Source organism: Kryptolebias marmoratus, linkage group LG8 (assembly GCF_001649575.2).
Source record: "Kryptolebias marmoratus isolate JLee-2015 linkage group LG8, ASM164957v2, whole genome shotgun sequence".
NCBI classification, from domain to species: Eukaryota; Metazoa; Chordata; class Actinopteri; order Cyprinodontiformes; family Rivulidae; genus Kryptolebias; species Kryptolebias marmoratus.
This window is the reverse complement of record NC_051437.1, coordinates 27,756,142-27,772,815: the sequence shown is the minus strand read 5'-3', so window position 1 is coordinate 27,772,815 and position 16,674 is coordinate 27,756,142. Positions and strand designations below refer to the sequence as shown.

The window sequence follows — 16,674 nt, the reverse complement described above, 5'->3', positions numbered from 1 at the left end:
TCAGAAACCAACTTCAGCTTCGTGGAATTGAAGGAGAATATTTTCAGCGAGTTACCTCGGTTGTGTTTCACCGTAAGCGGCGCTCTTCTTCTTCTGGTCTTTATTTTAGCAGTAAGGTAGCAAAGCTGCGCTCTTCTTCGTAGACATTGAGTTTGGCTGCAGCTGCACACAGTTGCAGCGCCTCCTACAGGGAACTGGTGGAGCTACGCAGAGAACCACGCCGTTCAAAAGCCTTGTTTGGATTCAGGTTTTTATAAAATACACAGCAGAGAAACACTGAGGTCCGGACCTTGGTGTCCTCAGTGGGAGCTACGGCTCTGCATGGCTTGAAAGTTACCGACATCGAATAGACAGACTAAATTTTCGTGGTTCCTAGAAAGATGGAATGTCCCGACACGTTCTCCAGCACCATAACGCTGAGATCAGCGGATTTTCACATGAAAACTGCGTTAATGAGTAAACATCTTGTCTGTTCTGAGCTGCTGTATGGATAATTGAGACAAAAGCTCAAGAGTTTTAAATGTTTCTGGTTAAATAAAGGTTGCAGTAACCAGACTTTAAAATATAATAAACCCTAATTTTCATACAGTAGTTTTATTATCTGCCGTTAGGTTTGCTTGTTGAGGTTGTACATCATTGACTCGTGCATGCAAGCATGTCTTTTAGCCCGAGTTGCGTCTCGTGTTTCCATCTCATTTTGCTCTGTCGGAGGAGGAGGAGGAGGGCTTTCAGGAGTGGTGTGCAGACGTGCAGAGGGTCAGGAAGTCACCAAACCAGCCTGCTGCGACCAGCGGTTTTAGGGCGGTGGAGGAGTAATATTAGCGGAGCGTCCTGCAAAGTTGTGGTTTGACAGCAGGTAAAATGACCACGTCAGTCCGAGAGACCGGCGGTGAAGTGGCCTCTCCTGCACTTGCAGGACAAAGCTAGTTAGCGTTCGTCTGTCGTCACCTCGCTGCTCAGAATTCACCGAAGAGGAAACAGGAAAAAAAAAAAAAAACGTGTGCAGGGTGGGCGTCGCGGCTAACAAGAAAAGCAAGGAGCAAATGATCTGTAGACATAAAAGGAAAGAGAACGAAAAGAAAAAAGGATAATAAAAACCATGAATTACGCCGAGGGAGAGAGTCAGTCGCAGAAAGTAAATCTGCCAAAGCCATAAAGAGTTATGTGTTGTGATCTGTTCCACCGATCGTTGTGTGCTTTGAGATAATTGCTTCCATTTTGTTGCACCGGGACTATTACAGTATATGATAGTTGGATTACCATCTGTAACAGTGGGCTCTACACAGAAGTAGTGCTGTATCAGCAGCACGACTACTGTAGACGCTATGGGTTTAGTGAACAGTGTTTGGTTTGTAGCCTGGAGCTATTGTGGTAGTTATGGTCTCTCTTCGAAGAATTCCACTTGCTGGAGTATAAACATCTTTCCTCTGTTGGATTCAATGACATTCAGACACCATCTCGATGGAATCAGATCTCATTGCACGTCTGGAAAGAACAAACCAAGAGACTCAGCAGCATCATCTTGTAATTGTATTTAGCAGGCCTTATGGTTTTAGTTCAGCGCTTTCAAACCCAGAGAAAGGAGTCTTCTAAGCATGGAAGGTTGGGGATGTCGTTATCAAAGTGTGGTGAATTTGTGTTTTTGTTATCGCTTTAAAATTCCTTATTAAAGGTGGTATCTCACTGGGCTGCAGTAGCTATAATGGTATTCAGGAGGGAGTCTTCAGAATGTCTCACAGTGTTTGCCGGGGATCTCGATTTTCTCACAAAATAGTCAAAAAGTTGCCGTGGGTGTCTCTATTTCGTTTTTAGAGCACTAGAGATGTATTTTGACACCTGCATGGGAGATCTCCTCTGATAGAGAACATGACCAGGCTTCAAAATCCTGCAGAGGATAAATAAAAATGACTAAAAAACTGGTCAAAATATGCCTGACTTCAAATCAAAAGCGTACTCCAGCAGATTAAACGACGTGGGCAGAGGTGGACGACCTATCAATGCAGAGAATTCAGTTTTTGCCGGTCGTGCACGTGCCGGTTTTTAGAAAACTGGCAGCTGCGCAGCTCGTTGGCCATTTGGTCACAAACCCTCAGGCTGCAACGGAAAATTTGCATGCTTTCTAGCGAAACCCTAACAGTGGCAGCTCAGTGAGACCCCACCTTAAGGGCTAAAACCAGCCAAACATTCATGCATTTCAACACTTTTTTAATCTTAATTTTTTTATTTTTCTGAGCCAAATCCTATTGGCCAGACCTGAGTAAAGCACGTTATTTTAGGTTTAATTGTAAGAATTTTTACAAACATGATGCAGGTACAAAAGTGTAAAATACTCCCAACTAGATCTTCCTATGATAACCTTTTTATTTAAATTAATTTGTTATGGTACTACTGGTACAAACAGTATCTGGATGGTTGTGTCATTTTTAGCTTTATGAGACTGAAACATTTCTACTAATTTCAAGCAGGAGATGCAGATTTAAGAGGCTAAACTCAGAAGCAGGATGAGATTATTTGTGGTTAAAGATGCTCGGAAATGCTCGCATCAACCAGGAAGCTGTGTCACACGATGCAAAATGCTTTCATGTTGCATTACAGCCGTTTGGGTTACGTTATGCCCGTGTGTGTGTGTGTGTGTGTGTTGGATGTGCGTTCCCTTCGTTTGTCTCCAATGGTCAGTCTGTGGCTGGACCCAGAACCATCAGATCTTCATCAAACAGGGTTCATGTTGGCTGAAAGATGGACTTCTGTGCTCGTGCGGTTTTTAACGGGAACATTAACGTCCGCGTCCACCTACAGGATCTACGAGGAGTGGAGGATGCATCAAAGCCCTGTTTAAAGATTGATTTAGTTGATTTTATACATGTTGCATTGAAAAATAAAACTACAATCTGTTTTTGGAGCGTTTACACCAGTTTTAAAGGAATCGACGGGTCCGTTTTGTCTCTCCAGACCCTTGCAGAGGTGCTGAAGGGAGGGTCGTGAGAGTTTAAATGTCCAGTCCACGTGCTCTGTTGATTTGAAGGACACTCACGAGTTCGTCCTCCTGTTGAACTTTAGCGCCTCGTCTTTGTTTTTTTTGAAGAGGATGTAACATTTTAAACCAAATGTGAGGCCGTGGTTCTTGACTGGAAAAAAAAAGGTGGAGCGATTCCCATGTTCGAGGATCTGGGAGTCTTGTTGCTCCAGTCCAAAAACCAAATCTCTCTGATTTACTGATCTATTTATGTCCCAACCCTCACCTACGATCATGAGATATGCATCAGGGCTAAAAGGCCGAGATGGATGCATGGATAGAGCAGTTTCTCATTAAGAGAAAGAGAATAGATGACACAAAACTGAAATTACGCTGTAGTTATTTGCATTAAAATATAAAACATTACAGCTTAAAGTCAAACATAGTGAACCTCAGAACAAAGTGAGCTTTTGTTTAAGTTAGCATGTTGTTTTAACTGCTTTAAATGTTAAACGACTGTTAAATATCAGGTGTGAAGAAATAAATACAGAGACGTTCAAACAGTTTTTGATGTCTAATCACAAATGTTTCAAACAATTTTATGTTTTTTTTTCCTTATATATTTACATAAAGTGTTTGCACAGAGATCAGGCTTTAATTTTCTGTTATAAATAAAAATATATAAACTCTCTTATGCAATATATATATAAAGCAAAGTGCTTAAATGTGGATTACAGCTGACGATACTTTGGGAAATAAATATTAAAAACTCAACTTTTCTTGAACATTTTTGACCCTAACGAGCTTCTGGTCTTAAAACATGATGTTTATCCTGTAAAATTATGTTTTTATTGAATATATAAAGAAGACATATGCTTTAGAGCTGGTTATAATGGTGATAAATAGTCTGTAACATTACCAAACTAATATAGAATTTGTCTTTTCTAAATAGCTGCCAAGCAAGAAACTGCTGGTTTCTTTTTTTTAATTTATAATAAATGCAAAAAGTACTCTTTGTTAGAGTAAATTCTTTTGAGATATTTATCTTTTCTAATGGAATAAGGGACAGAGTCTGAAAACAAAGCTGCTTTTTTTCCTCTTAACTTATCCAGACATGAAAAATAAAAACCAAACAAATAAACGGAATTCCAGATTCTCTTTACTTTAAGACGGTGCAGGAAATCCTGAGGATAATACAACACAAGCTGACAAAGTGGACATGTTAGCAAACACTTGTGCGATCATAAATCCAGGAAGTTTGCAACGTCAACATTTGTTTCCTTCCGCGCGACGAATCTTCGCTCGTTCAGGATTTATCTCCTCTTCGCTGACGAATGCGCTAATTGTGCCGTTCTCTCTTTGTTTGGTTCAGCTGGTCTTTTAGGAGCTTTTAATGTGATAAAACTGGAAGAAATAGGCCTGTAAAAATCAAACCAGTCAGTAAAAAGATGCTAAAAAGGTCTTTATGGCGGAGAGGAAGTGTAGTTAGCCATTCTGGGCGAGTTAATCGCTTCCGTATATGTACTTAATCACTCACAAACACATGTCAAAGATATTCAGAGCACACGCTGAATGATTAGTGGAGATTAAAGTAAAAGTACATGATTAGTTTTAATTTGATAGGGAACAAACTTGTTGTATAAATTTTTAATTTAACAGCCGAGTCATTAATCTTTGACCAGCAGTTAATAATACTATCAATCTAATGTCTCAGTTGTTTCGTTTGGACTTTGCAAACAGTATTTTTCCTTAAAACTAAATACTTTCATCATATTATGTCCAGCTTATATTGTCTGAGATGCTGATGTGCCGCAGATTCTCATCCAGACGACGATATTAGCTTTGATCTCGAGTCAAATAAGAAGAGTTGCATCGAAGCCTGTGCACATTTTTTATCTTTGCAAAGAACTAACGTCCCAGTCCTTCATGCCGGGGCTCATTTTTACACGCAAGCACCCTTTTCTGACTTTAACTGCATTGGATTTTCTTCGTTTTGTTTCACGGCAGACTGTATATCAGGCACGCCTTTGTGACTCTGCCGCGGCCCGTTAATGAATGCACGGCTAAAACACCTAAGTGGCAGCGGCGGTTCGTTAAGGAAGAGAGATAGGGAGGGAACGTGGGGTAAAAGGTGGCGAAGGAGGACGGGGAGGAGGGGGGGGGGGGTGAAGCGTGCTCGGAGTGAGAATCAGGAAGAGAGGTAGAGAGGAAGGTGAGGATAGAAGACGGGTCTGCTGCGGGTTTTACTCTTAAAACAGCTTGCAGATCAACTTCCTCCTTTTCCCCCTCAAACTTATTAAATTATTTTATTTTTATTTCCATCAGAGCTTTGCCCAAGTGTCCATTTTCGCTCCACTTTGCCAGATGTTTATTGACACCCCTGAGCTCATATACTGTAAAAACAGACTGTTGTAAATTAACCAATAAAGCCGAAGCAAGAATTCACACTTATTTACTCATGTAGCTCGCTGACACAAACAAAGATGGACGAAGGGCCTCCGCTTCCTCCTGTTGTTCAAAATTAAAGCCAAAATGTTAATTTCACTCATTAATAAACTGCGATGACAGCATGACACTTTTCTTTAAGCTTCAAATAAATAAATATATGTTTAATTAAATGCATAATTAAACATTCTACAGCAAAGTAAGGGATTCATGAATTAACAGAAATCAATAACTGGAAAAAAAAAAAAATTGAACCGTGCTTTTATTTTGAATTTGGCACAGAGGAGCGGGGCTTAAAGATTGCAATGCAGAAAGCCACCAGGGGGCGCTCATCTGTTGTAGCTTCAACTTCTGGCCTCCAGTCATTTCTCCAGATGTAATACTTCGAGATGACGTAGATACTTTAAAGTTTAAATACCAAAATGGAACAGCTAAAGCTAATTATTTCATTTTCAACGACTTTTTTACACTTGTTATTCCTCAAACGTTAAATTACTGATCATTTATACTTCTTATAATTTTGTCAAATGAACTGTTGACCCGAAGTAAGTCGTTACTGAAAATAAATATAGGTAAATAACATTAACTAGCAAAAATATTGGATTAAAACTTAAATAATCTTCATTGATAACATTTAAAATTGTTCAAAGTGGCTGCAAGTGGCTGAATTTATAAAATAAAAAAAAAATAAAAAGCATTTCTCAAGATTTCAGGTTGATTATGTGAATGGAGGAAAACTGGTTGTGCAAAGCTGACAAAAAAAAAAAAAATCCCCCAGAGAGTTTGAGAAAATAATTCAATAAATCATCTTAATAGGTATTGATCGTCTTAAGGGTGTTGCTGTTAGATTAAGAGGTTAAAAAATAAAACCGCTTTGAGGATTAAATTATAGTGAAGAGCGGAGGGAGATAAACACTGCAGTAATCAGGATGTATGAGCGCTGCAGACGTGCTTATTGATGTCCTATACACGTTCAGGATCCCGTCAACACACATTATGAACCGCAAACAAACCAATTAAGACGTTTTATCTAAAGCAAAAGCTGCTTTTGTTCCACAGTGTGTTAAGTCCAATTCTTGGTTTATAAAAGATGAGTTTACAGTGCAGCACCTGAGCCAGGCAGCCGGACAAGGTCAGGATTTTTTTTTATTAATCCAAGAAACGTGTTTTATCTTTGGGGGAGGACGAGAGCAAGAGGAAGCGGCTGAGCACAGGATACAGGGTCCTGTTACCCTATCTGTCTCCTTTTCTGATCAGCCAATCAGGCGCGGGAATAGTGCTGAGTCAGCCCGCTGGGCGCTGCTCACATTTAAATGAGGGGTGGAAGGGTGCCGGCGTCCGCAGTGGACTGCAGCAGCATCTTAACCTCCTGGCTGACGGGCCTCACGTCCACCATAAACCAAACCAGCAGCCGGGTCTCTACTGACGCTTTCGTCTGAATGTCCGTCTGCTTTTACTTGGACAACGCACACCCCTCGTTTCCTCTACTCAGTAGGTAATTAGTGGGAATAAATACAGCCAACCACAGAAGATAAAGTTTACAGCCTGACCACGGGTCAACTTGTTTCATTGCTGTAGTGAAACTTGCATTAAGCTAATTACCATTCGGCACAAATCTTAATCAGACGCTGGCCTTCATCGGGGGTGAGGACCTAAAATCTGCTTTAGCTACATTTTTAAAAGTTTACTGCAGTTTAAAGTGATCGCTAAACCTTTTTTTCAGCTGACTGCATGACACACATTAGAGCTTTCATATCAAGAACTACTCTATTTTGTAGACGAGATATTTCCTTTATCATCTAAAGCAGCGGTTCCCAAACTTTTCAGCTTTTGACCCATAAATTAATCTTGACAAAGGTCCCCATCTGTTGGCTGTTTAAACATCCAAAAATGGTTATGGCCCTATTAAATAAGAGCATAATGACTACACAAACAGTCCTAACATCCATTAAAGTCAATTTATGATTTGTATTTCAATTCTCTGTCACAATTATGGTGCAAATATATCATAAAAACTAGGTTTTTAGTTGTAGGTTTATGTCTGGAGATTATTTAAGGACCCCTGCTTGGTGTTGGGTGACCCACATTAAGGGAATCATTGATCTAAAATACAGTGTTTTTACAGAGGTTTTCAACATTTAAATTTAAAGAAATTAATTGTGCTTTCAGTTTTAACAACAATGCATGTCTTGGATTTGACTTTCTTCTTTTCCACAAAAAGTTCTGCAGAATTTACGTTTTGATTTTTGTGGCTGGGCAGCAAAGACAGTGAGAGGTTAACCCGCGCCAACGTGAACACAGTTCGGTTAATACTAAACACAGCCCCTTTGAAAAGAGTTTTTGCTGCTTTCTTTACAATAATCTCTGGGTTTAAACCAAATCTCACTGGGCTGCAAATGTTCGGGGACTAGTTGGAGACACCAAAAACGCAAGAAAATATGGAAAATTTCGCTTGGAATTGCGTTTGCATGAATTCCAAGAGGCCAGAACTTGCCAGGAGTTTGAATATGTTGCAAAAATAATGCTCTAGCGTTAAACTGAGTGTGACAGCGTGATTGTTCGAGCAAGCCTACGACTCAAGCAAGCTGTCCCGGGGTGTAGACCTTTGGAAAAACAGAGTCAGTCGTCTTGTTTCGGTGGATGAGAGATAAAGAGTCAACATGCTGTGCAGACCCTTGCTAAGAGGAACACTTGGTGACTTTCTGTGTCTTTATGTGGCAGTGACATCAGAACTGTCAGGGGTTACAGTCCCAGTACATTAGTGTGACAGGAAGTGATGCTTTGAGAGGTCTTCAGTCATCGCCCTCCCTCAGAGAGAGAGAGAGGCGGCCTGGCAGTCAGTCACCGAGCGCCGCTTGTCCCGATAAGGAGAGTGGCAGAGCTGAGAGGAATACCAGGCAGGCGCGGAGTCTCCAGACATGGTCGGCAAGCTAAGAGGCTGTGAGGCTGACGGCGGCAGCGGCGACGCAGACAGCTTGTATTAACGGGTGTCAGGTCATACATCCGAAATGAAAATATCACCACGAACAGGACTGACAGAGTCAACTGGCTAGTTTCAAAGTGTCACCCCTCTTGGTGTACGCAGTGGTGCGCTGGCAGCTGCTCGGTAACACCACCTGTATGGTTTAAGCCTCCCCAGAGACACCTCACACCCCCCCTCTGACCTTCCCATTATAAGTCCCTGACTGCCTTCCCCGCTCCTCTCCCTCCCTTCCTGCCAAGCGGTGTCCAGCTGTCCCCAACCCTCAACCCCACCTCCCCTCCGTCTCAATATAAGGGCAGGAATGCAGTGGACAGCACCGTCCCAGAATAGACAGGCGGCCCTATCTCCAACCTGATAGAGGGCACCTACATATGAAACCAGCCTCCAGCACGAGTGCACACACACATGCAGCACTATGACCCACATATACGTAGCTGTGGTGCAGCCAGGAGTTTAGCAGCTCAACGCCTTCCCTTATTGGAGGTTTGATCTCGACGGCGCCGCCTCATCGGTGAGGCCTTCTGCGCGAGGTTGACGATAAAACGATGACTCAGTTCGTGTTACCTGCGAGTCTGAGTGGTACGCAGGGTGAAGGAGGGGTTTGCCCGTCTGATGAGTGTGTGGCCCACAGATTGCTGGAATCGAGCGCAGACAGTGTAACAAAAGGATTCGCTCCCTAATCTAGTGAAAATCCTGCTGTGAAAAGGATTCCTCGTGCGGCACTCTCTCCTCTGAAGCTGATATCGAACACAGACAAAGGCTTGCAAAGCAGGACTCCCTCCCACTCCGTCTTGTGTGGACATTTACAGATCAATACCCACAAAACGTGGAACATATAGGCATTATGGGTGGGCAATATTAGGTGCTGAATGATTTAAATGCGATGACGATCTTCCAAAACAGGGAGATTTTTCTTAAAATCACGCTATTGGCTAGTTCACTTGACGAGAAAGGAAATTGGTGATCAACCAATCATAACAAACTACATTCTGTGCATGCAATTTACAAAGCTCGGCAGTCGACAGGAAGCAATGCATTTGCAGATTTTTTTCAGTCTGTGTGCAAACTTTATAAAATAAACGAATCAAAGCCGTTGACATATCAGTTTAAAATCTGTTCCGAGTGCAGCACACTGATTTTAAATGCTCTAAACTTTCCAGCATATTTATTTTTTTCTCTATAGGGTTATGTTTTTACCTAGAAAAACGGTTTGCTTGCACTGTTTTGCAACTTGCAAAAACATAAAATAGTAAAAGCAATGTAAACGTTGCAGTTTCAGGGTTTTTTTTCCCCATGTTGCCCGTCTCTGATAGGCGTGGTTTAAACTGGGGCCTGCTCTGCGATCAGAAATAGACCTGAGCAGTCCATACGGGTTTCATGCCTGGAAGCGCAGAGCTCACATGCACACTGCAGTGCTGCATGTTGCAGAGGAGAACTGCAGCTCCGGGACAGGCGGAGAATTCAGGCCATGTGAGCTCCTCCATGTTCCTCTTTTCTTCTCTGCTGAGGTTGCATCACCCATCATCAATTTCCTGATCTCTTCTGTGACAAGTTTATTAAACATAAGAGGGAGAGGAAGAATGACTGAACGTCCTTTGCCGTAGCTCCTTACATACACTGCCAGAAACGTCTTCTTTTTTTTTTTAAATATGATTTGTGTGCAGTGAGCTTAATGCATTTGTTATCTGGAGAGGGGTGGACAGTTTTGATACAGGACTGACAGAGTAATCTCTCTCTCTCTCACACACACACACACCTCAAACACTTGTCTTTATAGAGACAAATTCAAATACAGCTTCACAGAAGACTGTTGAGCATGATAGCTGTGGCCAAATTTAATCAAACTTGATAAAATAAAGTGTGGTTGTAATAACAGAAGACGAATACGACACAATAGATGACTTTGGGTTAGTTTTCTTAAGATTTTGGCTCCTTTGTTTGCAGATTTTCAGTCCATAACCTGACAATTTTCAGAGTTTACTACTCTATCATGCTAAATTTAATAAAATCTATCAATATTTTTTAATCATTCTTGCAAAATTTGAAGACAAATGACAATTTGTGCACAGTTGCACAATATAAATCTGATTGGCAGAAAAAAAGTGCTTTTAATTCATATTCAGATGGGTATTTGGTAGAAAACACAACGATAAACAAGGAATTAAGGCATGATGCATCGCTCAGGTTCGGTTTCAAACTCTCATTTCTTCAAATTTATATTTTTTTAGTTCCTGTGCACAGATCGGGCTCGTTCAAAAAATGTCCGCACATTTTGTTTTGTTTCTTTCTATTTTTTTATTACTCAGAGGCTGATGGAGCAGTGAAAGTGGGAGGTTCTGCTTGATTGTCCCTTATTTTGAAATTTTCTCTCTGCAAAGTGAGGTTTGGCATGAAAAGTTTGACAAGTTTTGGAAAACAGTTGCTGTATGTTGGTCTTGTCAGGTAAGCGCAGGGAAGGAGGCGAACCCAGAGTGCAGAATCATTTCAAAAAGAAAACTAATTTATTAAAATAAAAAACAAACAAAAAGGCTGACATGGCGGTAAAATCAAGCACTAAATCTTCAACATAAAATAATGAGGCGTGGAGCAGAACAGAGAGCAATGATCCAGCAGCGTGTGGGGGAAATGACCCGGTTTTTAAACACAGGAGGTGATTGGAAAGTGGGCACAGGTGAAGCAATTAGCAAGACTTGAGACAGGTGTGGATGGGCGTGGCAGGAAGACAGCAAACACAAACAGGAAAAACTTCACTCAGATAGTAGGATGGACATTCTATTAGAAATATTTCATATATTATTCAGATTATAGTTACGTTTGTGTGGATTCCAGCACATATGGGAGTAGAAGGAAATGAAAGGGCAGATAAAATGGCAAAGAGAATTCAAAATACTATTAGTTTTACAGTTAAAACAAGTAAATCTGAGGGAAATAGTATAGTTAAACAAAAATTGATGGAAGAATGGCAAAAATGGGGATGGAGGAAGAACAGGAAGATGGTTTTATAAAATTCAGAAGCTAGTAGGGCAAAAAAGAAATGGAAGAAGAAATAGAAAGGAGGAAAGAGTGATAGTTGTAGTTAATTATGCACTTTTTAAAATACAAAACCATAATACTGGCAAATGTGATTATTGTGGAAAACACGAAACCGTAGAGCATGTTATATTAGAATGTCATAATTATGAAAAAGAAATTAGATATATGAAGAGAGAATTTGAAAAAATTAAGGAAAATGTTCAATTAACAGATATTTTGAGGAAGAATTTGGGGGAGTAAACATATTCAGATAGTTATTTGGTTTTTAAAGAAAACGAAATTATATATATATATATATATATATTAAATAGACAGATATATAGACCATCACGAACCACCCTCCATACCAGTAGGTGGCGGTAAGGCACACCTTCCGTTGTTTGCCAACCGCCATAAAACACCACAGAAGAAGAAGAAGAAGAACAGGAAAAAACAATAACTCGAAACAGAAACAAGATAATAACGAAAACAACAAACCGAAAACACAAAAACACTAATCCTCACAGGTCTAAAACTCCACAAACTGGTGAGGCTCCCCAAACCAGAAGAAACAAACTATAAATATTATTTATAATCCAACTGACAGGGTTTAACAGCCAACTGGTTCAAATGAACGAGTCAGAACACCAAGAGATCCGTGACCCCTGCTTCATAGTTGGGTTTGAAGTCAATCCAAACAGAAAATAAGCAGTAATTATAAATATATGTACAAATGACTCATGAGGGACTGCATATAAACTCGAGTCCACCGTTGCCCCTCCAACCTCCAGGTGACTTCAGTCAAGGCTGATAAAATATCGATCTGGCTGCTGTGTCACACACCAGGAATGCTGGGATTATTTTTCATCCACGACGTACCATTTACTGCATTCTTTAAAGGAGTTTTATTTTAAATATGGCGCCATAGATGCTATACAAGAAAAACACAATACCAGAACAGATTGAAGCCCGTATGAAGACTCTTACTGCACAAAACTCATTATTAGTCAGATTATTTGATTTAATTACTCATCTGGTTAAGATATCGATGAATGATGATATTTGTAACTTTTTTTAGGATTTTACCTGCAAAACATTGAATTAAAGGCCAAGCATTCAGCATCACCTGCTTCCTTTCATGCCAGAGTTTTAAATTATCGTCATTTTATAATGAGAATTATAGATGATTTGCAACATCTCGTGATTTTGCACGAGCTGTTAGCTTTCAGAGAATCTGTCTGGAATGATTTAACGACTTTCACACCAACTTTTGTTGTATGTTTGTGACATAGATGAAGTTTTAACCAGCTGCAGTCGCCATCTTGAATAAAGTTGGCTCTAAAAGTTACTCATGTGGCGTGAATTCCCCCCTCCTTTCATCGCTTTCTGACCTAAAGTCACTTTTCTGGACTGTTTTTTTCCAATTTGTCATCCTGTCCTGGACATTTATTTTAAGGCTTATTAAAAACATGATTTATGCAGTAATGAAAAACGAATGTTGATGATTGTTTTATGTTAATTTATCTAAATTTATTAATTGTTTGTGTTTTGATTTTTTGATTTTTTTGATTTTTAAATAAAATCCTAAAAGGCAAATTCATTTTTCTTAATGGATAACTTGTTTCTGATTGAACAATCCCTGCAATTAAACAGATTCGGCCTCAGTTGTTGAGATCTGCTTAACAATAAAAGGTAAATAAATTCAGTAATTTATTGATCGACTCCCTATAAGGTACAATCAATCTGTTATTGATCAGAAAAGCCAATCTGGTGCCCCTCCTAACAAGAGCTTGAACGTGTCGGAAGGTGATTTGTGAGCAGACCCTTCTTCCATCTTAATGCAACAATCAGTTCTGAAAGTTTCGTTTAAATCCATCCTGTGGCTTTTGAGATATTTTGCTAACAATCAAAAGGATTACCTGATAGTATCAGTTGGTTATAGAATATAGAATATAGATGAGATTCTACAGCCAAGATTCTAAACAGTTTATTTCTTAATGATGGAAATATTAGCCGGGCTAATTGAGGCAGGAAACGAGTGCTGAGTGCATCACAGCGAGGCCTGGTCCACAAGCCAAAAAAAAAAAACACACCGAGAGGAACGACAGCGAGTAAAAACAGCACAGAATATAATAAAAAATGTGTTTGAGCCTCAGAGTCTGAGCGAGAAAGAGAGGAAGAGAGACGGAGCTGGAGGTCAGCGAGAGTTAATTTTCCTGCCATCTTATCCGCTGGCTTCATTAGTGGTATTGACAGTTAGGTGATGAATTCATTGTTTTCTCAAGTTTGTCTGCAACCATCATTTATATGCACTGCTCTCTTATCTCTTCAGGCCCTGCTCCTTGTTTTTCTCATCTTTTTTTTATCACCCGCAATTCTCTCTTTCCTCCCCGTTTCTCCTTCCACTCGCTCTCCTCTCTTATTATCATCGCTTCTTTCCTCCTTCAGCTCTTTAAATCAGCAAACGTCTGTTTATTTATTTTTTTTTTATGTTTCAGTTCTGATCAAGTGCGTTGTGCGAGTCTGTGCACGTTTAAATCATGTATGCACGCTTATTTCTGCGCGGACAACCCTTTGTCTTATCAGTGCTTCTTCTCTGGCTTTGTCTTTTTTCAGGTCCCGCGTACAGATTGCTCCCTCGCCGCCTTTTTCCTCCTACTTCCTGGACTGGACTCGCTCCCAGAATGCTTTGCTAAAGCTGGTAAAATGGAACCAAATCAACTGTTCAATGGATTTGGTCCCCTTCAACCAGCTGTAGCTGTGCATTGATCACTCCAAACGTCCGAAAGGGACGAACGCGCCGACGGGACAGAAGCGGAAACACAACCAGCGATGCACATAAATTTGTATAAAACTCAGCAGCTTCTTTGTGGATTTATCTCCATTAAACAGATTAAGAAACTGAAGTCATTTGCTTAATCTGAATGAAACAAGAACAGTAAGTAATTACAGATATCTTGGCATGTACATTATCATGCTGCAACCGTAATTTCCTTTGGAGAATTTAATTGTTCTTTGCAGATTTTTTTCCAAAATGTATGTATCTACAGAGGGATGTTACAGTATCATTAAAGACTATAAGTACTATGCAAGATGTGTCGGTTATTGAGCGTAAATGTCGAATGCATTTTCTTTTTGAAGGTCCAACAAACTGCTGACACGGTCTCTTCCGTCAACCACTTACTGGTTGGCAGGAAAACACTGTGACGCTTACAAAAAAATCAGCGACGCGCATATTGGGGTTAAACTATCAGAACAAAAGCTCGTTACTCGTGCTGTTGCACCAGATGATTGTGTAGCTCTCATCAGAAATTACTGAGAAGATGATCCGATAGAGTTTAATCCAGATTTTAATTCAAATTAGTATCCGATTTATGCTAACATACACGAGCTATGGTTTGGTTTACTGACTGAAGAAGTGGGGAGAAAAACATCATCATTGCTTAAAATACAAATTTAAAGTGTTTCCCTTTAAAATACCAAGAATTACAACCTGTTATGATTAAAAATAAGTATTTTTTTTGAAGATCTTTGCATGTCGCCTGCTGCTCTCATTTTTTTCTCATTTTTTAGTAAATCCGTGTTGACTTGAGGTAAGGAGATTTAAGATGCGAGCTAGAGTACAAGAATAAATCACTAAAGCACAACTTTTCTTTTTAAACTTTATATAATACTCAACATTTCTGTTCCTGAACCGAAAGACTTCATAAACTGAACACCAGGCTTCATATTTTAAAAAGAATCAGCACTGGTAATTACAAAAAATCAAACAAAATCAATAAAATGTGAGACTGGTGAGGTTTATTCTCATATAGAGTACATATAGTCAGAATAATAATATGAACCAATACATTAAATTAAGTTATCCTAACATTTTCACGTTTTCTCATCATTTCTAAGGCTCTTTTGGATCTGTTTTGACTTTGAGTGGGAGCAAAACACTAAAAACTTTGCCAGGAATGGCTGAATTTTCTCTCTGCACGACACAATTTAATGCTTAGTCAAAGCAATTTGTCGCCTTTTTACGCCACACAATGTTAGTGAAAGAAAATACGCGTTGTTTATTTTTGCAGACTGCTGCAGAGCAGTTTACCTGCAGCCCACAGAGTCAATAGTTCAATAGTTTCTGTCCATTTTAATTGCCTATTATAACACTTCCCAAAGCAAAGGAGGTGGACACGAGCAGGAAGCTGCAGGTAACTGAATGCAGCAACACCTGCGAGGCCGTCCTTGAGACGCAGGTGGACATCTGACGGCACACAGAGGAGGCGGCCTCGGGTCTCACCCATTTCACGCTTACAACGAAGCCTCCACTCTCCGTTCGCACCCCGGGAAACATGTGATCAGAGCGTTTTGTGTTTGTCAATTAGGCAAACAACTCCCAGGTGACCATGACCCGAATGATGCACAGAGCGGACATGTGGGTCGGAGACTCCAGTCGAGATCGTCCCTGAGCCTGAAACTCCCCACCTGTCAGTCCCTCTTTATTACAAATCTGCATTTTAAAACCTTTTGCACATACAGTTCAAGCATTAAATGAGTCTCAAAAAGTTATTATATCAACACAACGGCATATTATCGCAGTCAGGCAGAACCTGTTATTATCTTTAGTGATGTACTGATTCCAATGTGAACAAAAAGCTGGACAAAAAACATTGAAGAAATCCAGCTCTTGAAGCTCTTTTTGATATTTTAATTGAATAATCGTCAGTAGAACCACAGAGAGACGTGAGGGGTGACCAAAGTATGAAAATGATGAAACAGTTTTTTGCCCAATAGCGATAATAATAATAATGATAATATAGGTAAAAATATGTGCCTTTGTGTAAATCACACGTGTCAAATTCAAGGCCCGCGGGCCAGTTCAGGCCCTCTGTAACATTTCATCCGGCCCTCCAGTCTGGTTCAGATCGAGTCTCTGATTCTTATTTTACTTAAAAAAACTGAGCCTAATGAGTGAAGTTTTCTCTTGACAGTGACTTAGGAGCCAACAATATATAGTTTTAATTTCTGTATGATCCGGTTTTTGTCTGTTTTAATGTTAAAAAAATAATTTAAAAGCTGAGTGAGGCGTAAGAAATGACAGCTAATGATGAGCTTTTTGAAGTTTGAGCTATTTGTCTGTGTTCATTAAAGTCTGTTTGCTCTAAATTCTGTATAATCTGTAACTGGGAAAAGGTTATTAGTATTTGTATATAAATAATTTGATATAATACATCTAAAACTAAGGTTAATTTATGTAATTTTTAATAAATATTGATCGTGATTGGCCCTTGTCTAG

At 39.8% G+C, this 16,674-nt stretch overlaps 1 long non-coding RNA gene across 1 annotated transcript in view; it reads left to right on the top strand.

Moving 5' to 3' along the window:
• LOC108246097 overlaps positions 1-14,485 on the top strand; it is a 31,218-nt gene extending 16,733 nt beyond the window's left edge. Inside the window, exon 3 of the long non-coding RNA XR_001809018.3 lies at positions 14,010-14,485. This is a non-coding gene — a long non-coding RNA (uncharacterized LOC108246097). The remainder of the gene's footprint in view (positions 1-14,009) is intronic.
• Positions 14,486-16,674: the final 2,189 nt, after the last annotated feature.